Here is a 10193-nt window from a genome sequence, read left to right on the forward strand (position 1 = left end):
GACCTTTTAATGGTGGTGGGAGAAGAAGTTGGTAATGACCGATAGTGATGTAAGAGGGGGTGGTGATGCCTAATGATGTTGAGAAAGGGAAGGGGTAATACACATTACCCCTGCATTCTCTCATCACCATTAGACATCACTTTCTCCCTTCCACACCTTCATTAGACTTCTCCAGGGCTGCCATCAGGAGCGTATCTGTCTGTTTCTTTATGAGTGTTTCTGGCAGTGTGTATCTGTCTGACAGTGTGTTTCTGTATGGGTGTGTCTGTTAGTGTGTATCTGTCTGGCAGTGTGTATCAGATTGTTGTGTGTCTGTCAGAGTTCATGTCTGTGTGAGTTTGTGTGTAATGCAGTATTTTAGTGTGTATTTGTAATGGGCCGCCAATGGGCTGTCTGGGTATATTTGTATGTGTGTCTGTGAGTGTATATTTGTACGTGTGTCTGGCAGTGTATATTCGTGTATAAGAGTGTGTATGGCAGTGTTTAGATGTGTATGTGACTGTCAGAGTGTTTCTTTTTTTTTGTTAAATTCTTTATTTTTAGGTATGCAGGTAGGTACAACAGTGCCTGTGTCGCCACAACAGCGTTAGCAGGCTCGTTTCGCATATTTATATTAGTACAATAATGTGGCATGTTAGGTATGTATACATTTTGTAATTCTTAATTTTTCATCTGGACAAAGGTAGCATGCAAAATGTGTGCATTTACGGCTTATGCAAAAGCCCAGTATTTTACATCATAGATGAATGTAGTTATACAGTTGCCTATACTATACATGTAACAACAAGCACATCTGACATTAGGCTTATTTAGCTACTTGCCAAGGATTTTTAAAATTATATGAATTTTGTATTTTTCAATGTAATAAATTTGGCGTAAACAATAAGACAAACGTTATAACATTCCGGCGTGTGCAAACGCCTGTGATACAAGTTGGTCAATGGAACATCAGTATACGGTGGGTAGGTCAGTACCCAATCTCTTTTTACTCATCTCTTTTCTACCGTCAGCCAGTGGAAATACACTAAATATTGCTACGACCGACTGTCTATTTGCCTTTCCGTCATCCTTCCTTCCGAAACGAAGGAAAAGAAAGGAAATTATAGACATATAAAAGGAAATGAGGGGCCCCTGTAGCGTGCGGCGGGGAATATGGGCGACCCGGACCATACCGTTTGTAACCACGTTGCATTCCTATAGGCACTTTCTATAGCGACTGCCTATCCTGCCATTTAGCTTCCCATAGGGCTCCTCTCACTCACCGTCCTGTCCCAGTGGGCTGTTATCCCAGGGTTCCCAAATTTTTTGGAAAGCTGTTGTGGTGCCTTTCACCCTGGCTGTGAGGTCATCCATTAATTTACTATCCCTAACCTTAGAACATACTTCTGTAAAACTCGGTCCCTCAGGCGCCAACCACGCTGTCGCTATCGTTCTACGTGCACTTAGAGTGATTTTGTGCAATAATTTTTGCTCCCTCCTAGTCCACCCCTCCACTGACCTATTCAGGAGGTATACTCACGCGGGTCCAGAGCTGGTGATCTAGAAAAGATCTGTCGCACTAAGTTCTCTACCGATTTCCAAAATCTATGCACGGTCGGGCATTCCCACCACATGTGAATGTACGTTCCTCTATTACCGCACCCCCTCCAGCAGTCATCAGTGGTTATTTTATGCATTCTTAATAGCTTCACTGGGGTTGTATACCATCGGAACATGGTTTCCACGCCTGTTCCTGAAGCGTCACGCATATTAATGTATTTTTGTTGGCCTCCCAGATCTCCTGCCATTCAACACCCTCCTGGGCCTCGCCCAGGTCCCTCTCCCACTGGTCCGTGTAAGTCAGTATGCCCCACTTCGTGTTTTCGGAGCTAAGGTGGGCATACAGCAGCGTTATTAAACCCTTCGGGGCTCTCTCTGCCCCTCGAAGAAGGTCAGCTGTCTACAGGCTGCCGTTTTTATGTGGGGGCGGTTAGCAAAGTCTCTAAGTTGCACGTATCTGAAAAAGTCGGACGGTGATAAGTGATGATGTTGCTGAAGGTCTGTGAACTGCCCTATTTCTCCCCCCTGGAACATGTTGCCTATTCTTTGTAGACCGACTCTTTCTATGTTCCGAAATTCCCTCGCTGCCATACCCGGGGGAAGGCTCTGTTTCGAAGCAACGGCGTTAGTGGGGACGGGAACGATGCCAGACCGTATTTGACGTTTGTCGCATCCCATATACGTATTGCGTTCAAGATTGCTGGGCACGTCGCCCTTATTATAGGTCTGTGTTCCCTCGGTACCCACATCGTAAACTGTGGAAGGTCCAATCCTGCCATGAGAGCCTCTATGTCTACCCATTTCCATTCGTCCGGTGGGGAATGCCACATCACCACCTGTGCCAGTTGGGCCGCCAGGTAATAAAAATAAAGGTTTGGTAATCCCAGTCCCCCTCTATCCTTTCTCCTGTACAAGACCTGTCTGGAGATCCTATGTCTCCTGTTCTGCCATATGAAATTTCCAATTGTGCGTTGCAGGGGTACTAGTTGTGTTTTTGTAATGCGTATGGGCAGCGTCTGAAACAAAAAGAGGATTCGTGGGAGAATATTCATCTTGACGGAATGAATTCTTCCTATCCACGAGATTGGTTTGTCCACTCACTTTTCTAGATCCCCTATCAGAGTTCTGAACATCGGCGTATAGTTTGCAGCATATAATGTGCTAGGGTCCGCAGTCAAGTTTATTCCCAAATATTTTAGGGAGTCAGATTCCATTCGCACCTGATGTGTGTCCCGCAGCCTGGTCACCGCATCCGGAGACATCCCTATCGGTATGGCACTAGACTTAGTGATGTTTGCCTTGTACCCTGAAATCGCCCCATATTCCTTTGTCACTTCCCGTAGACCTCCCATCGAGTCCATCGGGTTCGTTAGGGTCAGGAGAACATCATCTGCGTAGGCGGAGACTTTGAACTCGCTGCCGCCCAGCATTACTCCCCGAATATTCGGGTGTCTACGTATCGCTTGTAAAAAGGGCTCCAAGGCCAGGACAAATAATAGGGGGGAGAGTGGACACTCTTGCCTAGTGCCATTGTGCAATTGAAAAGGGCGTAACCGAGCCTCCGTGATCCGTACCTGTGCCCTCACGTTGCTGTACATCGCCTTGGTAAGCGCTATATATTCTGCCGGGAATCCCATGTGTGTGAGCAGGGTGAATAGGTATGGCCACCTGACCCGATCAAAAGCCTTCTCAGCATCTATGGAAAAGACCAACGTAGGTGTCCTCGTGACCGTTTGTTTCCAGATAAGATCTATATTCCTCCTGGTGTTTTCAAAAAGTTGTCTACCGGGTATGAATCCAACCTGATCTGCGTTTATGACTGAGTCCAAAAGCGGGTTCAACCCGTCTGCCTGTATTTTGGCTAGTATTTTCATGTTATGGTTGATGAGAGAAATCCGTCTGTAATTTTCCGGTTGAAGCGGGTCCTTGCCGGGTTTTGGTAGCAGTACTATAGTGGCCAGTGACATTTCCTGGTCGGGGGCGGACGCCCTTCTCCACTCCGCGAACAGCTTCACCAATCTCGGCGTGAGTTCTTCTCGAAAAAACCTTGTAATAAGCTCCGTCGAATCCGTCGGGCCCGGGCGCCTTATTCCCACTCAAACCCGAGATAGCTCTATCCACATTTTCCTCTGTTATATCTGCCGCAAGACTGTTTATAGCCTCCCTCGACAGTTTAATCAACTCCAGTCCCTCCAGGAATATTAATATGTGTTCTTCTTCACGTCCGTCCGGTTGTACATCTTCTGGGGTATGGTTGTATAATCGTTTGTAGAAGTCTTCAAATACAGAGGCGATATCTTGTGGGTTTGTTTTTATAGAGCCGTCTGGGTGTTTTATGGCTGTTATATGGGATCTGTCCTGTCTAGGTCTGAGCGTTCTGGCCAGGAGTGTGTCCGTTTTGTTGGCCTTCTCGTAATTTGTCCTCCTACCCCACAGCATTGATTTTGCCGTGTCGTCTAGCAGTAACTTGCGGATGGACTGTCGTACAGATTCTAATTGACGATATGTTCCTTCTTCCGGTGTCATTTGGTGCCGCTGTTCAAGATTTCTGAGTCGGGTCATGAGAGCTTCCAGCTGTTGGAATTTCAGTTTCTTTTTCCAAGTTGCAATTTTGATAAGGGCCCCCCTAATCACTGATTTATGGGCTGCCCATACCGTGCTCATCTGCATGTCAGGGTATCGTTTAACCGAAAATATTCCCGTATCTCGGTCCTTATTTGTTCCGTTATCCGTTCATCCCTAAGTAGTGAGTGGTTAAGTCTCCACGTCCAAGGGGTTGCCGCGCATAGGTTTCCTAGAGTGATGAACACCTCAGTGTGGTCAGACCAGGAGATATTTCCCAGTGCCGTCCCCGTTATCCGAGCCATGCTGATTATATTTACAAGGAACAAATCTATCCTAGAATACATCCCATGGGGCGCGGAATAGTAGGAATAGTCCCTTTCCCCTGGGTGTTGAGCACGCCACACGTCTATCAGGCCTGTTGCTGCTATAAAGTCCCGAAGCAGCTTATCCTGCTGTCAGAGTGTTTCTGTGTGTATGTGGCAGTATGTATTTTGTGTGTGTGTCTCACAGTGTGTTTTGTATTTGTGTCTCTGCAGGTATGTATGTATGTATACATTTGTGTGCGTGGAAGCTTGTGTATGTATTTGGTAGAGTGTGTGTTGTGTGGTAGTTCACTCAGTGTTTTGTATGAGTTCTGATGGCAGCCCTGATCACCCCATCCCTCTCTCAGTACCATTATGAATGTTGCATGCAGCAATCAGTGGAGCTACAGTCCATACATGTACGGTCTACAGCTCTTCTCTCAATCTCTCAGAAGGAGAGAGAGCTCAGTCCAAGTTGTGCGTGTGGCGATGGGGAAGAAATTGATATCAGACAGCTGGAACTCTCAATTCCAGTTTACAGATATCAATGTTGTCTGACAGTTCTAAGGAAAAAAACAAATAAGGAGCGCCTGCACACAAGTAGTGATGGTTAGGAGGAAGCAAGTAATGGAGTCGCAACACCAGCAATTAAATAAAGAAGGAGTTCATTCACCAGCACGTGGACCCAGCAACGTTTCGACACACAGAAGGAGTGTTTGCCAAGTCTGACTTGACAGACATCTTTTCCATGGGTTGAAATGTTGCCGAGTTCACGTGCTGGAGTAATAAACTCCTTCTTTATTTAATTGCTGGAGTTGTGAATCCATTACCTGTGTTTCTGTAGATAGTTCTGAGGATCCGGCTTATAGCTGTGTGATTTTTACAAATCGCTGCAGTTCTAAGCCACTCACACACCTGAGAGCAAGTACAGAATACTCTATTAACCATCGACTTTGCAATGATGCAAAGTTGTGATGGTGTTTACAATGACCCTTTAATGATGGTGGGAGAGGGAGTTGGTGATGGCCAATAGTGATGTGAGAGGGAGGGTACTGATGAATAATGATGAGAGAGCGATGACTAATGGTGATGGGAGGGGGAGGGAGTGATGCTTATGTTGATAACAATCACCATTGGGCATCACCCCCTCCCTCTCCGATCTTCATTTACCATTAAACATCACCCACCCCTCTCCTATCACCAGTAGGCATCAGACCCACTCTCTTACATATCCATTAGGCATCTCCAGGGCTGCCATCAGTGGGGTAACTGTGCGTGTCTGGCAGTGTGTATTTGACAGTGTGTATGTGCGTGGTGTGCTGTCTGTGTGTGCTTTTGGAATGTATCTCTGTTTGTGGCATGGCAGTGTGTATCTGTGTGCATGGTAGTGTGTTTATATGTATTTGTCTCACAATGTGTATCTGTGTGTGAGTATGTATGGCAGTTTAGCAGAGTGTGTGTATGTGAGGGAATGTAGGAGTATAGATGTCGGTATGTCTTTGAGATTGTGTTGAGGGTGTATCTGTCAGTGGTTTTATAAAAGACACCACAATATCTGATGGCAGCTCATGGTCAATCTCCCCATCTCTCTCCCACCACCATTATGCACTGACCCCACTCCCATCACTATAAGACAACCCATCGCTTCCTACCATCACTAGGCTAGGCATCTCCTTGAGCCTTTCTCTGTCTCACAAGCAGCAGCATGAGCTACCACCCCATCCCTCTCACCATCCATGTAACCACACTGCAGCCTCCACCAGCAGGCCCAGGCCAGGATTAGCCTCGCTCTGAAGGCCCCCACTTACCCCGCCCTGGTACTTAGTGGACAGGGAACGCAGAAGCAGCCCAGATGAAGTCAGCCGCCGCACCATGCGCCCGTGGCCGGCCCCACAAGCTGCTACCGGTGGCGGAGCTAAGGGGGGGAGCAACAGGGCGGATGCCCCACCCCCCTCACCCGAGAAGCTAGGGACCAAATTAACCCTTGGACTAGATTTGAGGTTTTATTATAAAGACTTTGAATTAGGCTGTCTGATATTCTAGTATTTCCGAATTAAATTAAGTTATTGAACAGTGAATATGCCTGATTGTTTAAATTAGTCCTACATACTAATCTAGTTGACTTAAGTCCATAAACTTCAACCCTGAAAACACAGCTTTATATACTGTTGATCCAAAATAAATCAAATATCTAATTTTAACCAATTACGCCACAAAAAGGGGGGGAGGGGGGATGGAATCCTTCTTGACTCCATAATAATAATCAGATTTCTCAGAGGATAAAGAATCTTGGATCATCAATTCACGTACAGGTTACATACATATACACTCGACATATACTCTCAATCTTTATATGCAGTGATGTGGACAGTAACTCTGACACTCAAAGTCCAGGGAGTAGTCCATCCTTCACAAAAGGCAGTTGGTGGGAGTGGAGTACACTGTTTGCTTTATTTCACGTCTCTACTGTTATCATGATCCCCTGATGATAGCAATGCCTTTCTTCTACGGTGTACAGGCTCAGACATCCCAAAGAAAAGTGAATAGGTGATGTTAGAAAACCTTTCTAGGAGCAGACTGAGCATGTCTGAGATTTATCCTCAGATGGAGCAATTTCCTACAACGTTCCAAGATCTCGACATGCCCAGTTACCTCAACAGCTAATCCAGGCTACCATTAGCCAGGGGAGGGGAAAAGGTAGAACTGATATCATACAGTTAGATACAAAAGGCAAAGTCCTCCCTTTTCCACTGCCCCAGGAATATCTCAATAGTCCAAATCACCGCTAATAGTTTTTGTGTTTTTTTGTTTATGTTTTTACAGTTTGGGCCATTGCAACATTTATCCTTAAACAAATAGACCTGGGCTTCTTGAAGGACATCTGATGGTACATTGTCTGAAGTAAAAAAAAAAGTATAAAGTCACACTTGCTTCTATAATGGAGATACCACTGAGACTTTTAGTAAGAAATGCACACTATTAAAACACACCCATAATATAAATATACAGTTCGGATAAAAGCAATGATTTTTCGAAAATAAGTAGAGCCAACTCCCATTCTGACAAAGCAAAACATGTTTCTATTTTTTAAAGTCTCATTTAAAGAAACACTTTAGGGTCGAAAACACAAACCTGTATTACTGACCCTATAGTGTTAAAACCACCATTTAAGTGGCTTACCCCTCTGCACCCCCCTTTACCCCCCTATAAAATAATAAAACGTCCCTCATTTCCGTGCAGCGCTGGCCCGCCCCTGACTCGCCTCTTTGCTGACATCATCAGAATTCGTGATTTTAGCCAATCCAATGCTTTTCAGTAGGGAAAGCATTGGATTGGCTGAAATTAGTAAGGAGGTGGGACGGGGGCAGGGCCAAACTCCATTTGGCCAATCAGTACCTCCTCATAGAGATGCATTGAATCTCTAAGAGGAAAGTTCAGCGTCTCGGAAAAGGCAGTGTTTACATGAAAATGCCTGCAGGGAATGATTATACTCACCAGAACAACTGCATTAAGCTGAAGCTGTTTTGGAGACTATAGTATCCCTTTAAAACTCCCGGTATATGTCTCACCATCAGAATATACTGCACGTTGCCATTTGTAACTAAATCCACTCACTGTATTCTGTAAGCTAGATCAAGAACGGCCTTCGTATCTTTACGTGTTTCCTCAATACCAGATTTTGATTGGTTTAATTTCCTTGTATGTTTTATTTCCATTGCAGAATATGTTAAAGGAACATTATAGTGTTAGGAATACAAAGCTTTACTCCTAACACTATAGTGTCCCTCTGCCCTCCCCCCTTGTGGCAATGTAAGGGTTAAATAACCCTTTAACCAATTACCTTATCCCAGCACTGAGGTCCCTCAGCGCCAGCCAAAATGTAAAATGGTCAAACTCTTACCTAGCTGTTCATATGTGTCTTCTTTCATCTTTCACTGGCTCCCAGATCCATCCATGGTCAGTCTCCAGGCTGGGAATATTTTTTTTTTATTTTTATTTTTTATGTATATATTATTTTATTTTTGTCTTTTTTTTTGTTGTGTGCAGAATGCTATTGTGTATGATGTCTCTGCAATTCAAATAGAAACATGTTTTAGTGTTCTTTAGCCAATATGGTCCATGTTTGATTGACTTAATTAGCCCAAACCCTAAAAGCTTAAAATTCTTACTCCGTAAGTAGCTGTCAGACCCCAATGGTTACTCAGGTGATGGCTCCACATGCATGTTTTCTTAGATCTTCAACCTGTTCCTGAATCCATCCATGGTCAGTCTCCAGGCTGTGTATCTTCCACTGCGGAAACTTATTGGGTCGATGACTCTGCAATTCAAATATAAATATGTTTTAGTGAGTGTACTTTAGCCAATATGGTCCACGTGTGATTGAATTAATTAGCCCCAGACCATAAAAGCTAAACATTCTTACTCAGTAGCTGTCAGACCCCAAAGTTTACTCAGGTGATGGTTCAACATATGTGTCTTTTTCCATCTTAAACTGGCTCCTGGATCCATCCATGGTCAGTCTCCAGGCTGTGTATCTTCATGTGGAGAAATGTATTAGGTACAATGTATCTGTAATTCAAATATAATCACCATTCTCTGAGCATTATTCTGCCAAAATGGTCCATGCATTACTGAATTATCTAGCCCCAATTCCTAAACGCTTAAAATTCTTACTCATTAAGTGGCTTTTAGACGCCAAAGTTTAGTCAGGTTACGGCTCGACATACACGTCTTCTTTCATCATCAACTGGCTCCTGGTTCCTTCCAAAGCCAATCACCAGGCTGAGCATTCTTCCGACCACCAGGTAGACACACCGGCAGAAGTTGGTTTTCAAGGACTAAAAAAATATGGAAATGAAAGTGTCTTAAAGTGTGTTGTTAATAGGTTCTTATACAAAAAAAAGTTCTAATGCAGATTTTGATGCAAAATTAGTTTTTCAGACAATAATTTATAGATACTGTATTTGCAATATACTATGTGCAAAGTCTATGGAAGGGTTTTATACCATTACCACACCTTCCATGGTGATCAAGTAAGTATAGTACAATCCCAATTGAAAAACTGTGATTTCAGGTTAGAAGACGGTTTATAGAAATGAAGTTATTCTACAAATATGGTGTAAATTGCAGCTATCTGTGTGTAGGATATACTTACTTCTAGAATCGATGGTCTCAGATATCCGGAGGATGACAATAATAATGAAAAGAAAAGAAAAAACAGGACAGTCTTCATGGCTGCACTGTCTGCCTCGAACGTTCTGAATGAATGAAGTGAAAAGGACAGACCTGGTGTGATGTCAGCTGTAGCATCATGACATCATACCTGCTGCACAAAGCAGATAATTAATGAAGTCACAATGCAAGGATAGAGGAATAAAGCTGCAGCTAACACAGAGTAAAGGGCTTTAACCCTTTCATGACCATGGCCTTTCCAGGATTCCGTGTTTGTGACAGAGCGTTCTAGAACCGTTTCTATATGTTAGTTCCACTGTAACATATCTGTTTCTATTTACATGTACCCATACAGTTTATACATCATTTTTAAAGGACAGATAGGGATTTCTTCCAATGCCCACTATGTATACGTAATAAGTAGGAATAAAATATTTATTGAGTGAATTCTTGTCAGCAGACCAAATATTGCAAAGGTTTAGCCTTAGATCCCTATCGGGGTTATTCAATACATTTTGAATTCACAGTGAATTTCCAAATTCAGGCCAAACTATACAAATTGGAAAAGGTGAGATATTTTTCCAGTTTGGCTACTTTGGCCTAAAATTTGAAAGT

General features: G+C 43.7%; 1 long non-coding RNA gene across 1 annotated transcript; it reads right to left on the minus strand.

The window, feature by feature from the left end:
- Positions 1-8444: 8444 nt before the first annotated feature.
- On the minus strand, positions 8445-8887 carry LOC134570853 (uncharacterized). The gene is made up of 3 exons (XR_010085171.1): positions 8830-8887; positions 8576-8724; positions 8445-8475 (listed from the first exon to the last, which is right to left on the minus strand). It is a non-coding gene; the product is annotated as an uncharacterized LOC134570853 (long non-coding RNA).
- Between the last annotated feature and the right edge of the window lie 1306 nt (positions 8888-10193).

Source organism: Pelobates fuscus, chromosome 8 (genome assembly GCF_036172605.1).
Source record: "Pelobates fuscus isolate aPelFus1 chromosome 8, aPelFus1.pri, whole genome shotgun sequence".
NCBI lineage: Eukaryota > Metazoa > Chordata > Amphibia > Anura > Pelobatidae > Pelobates > Pelobates fuscus.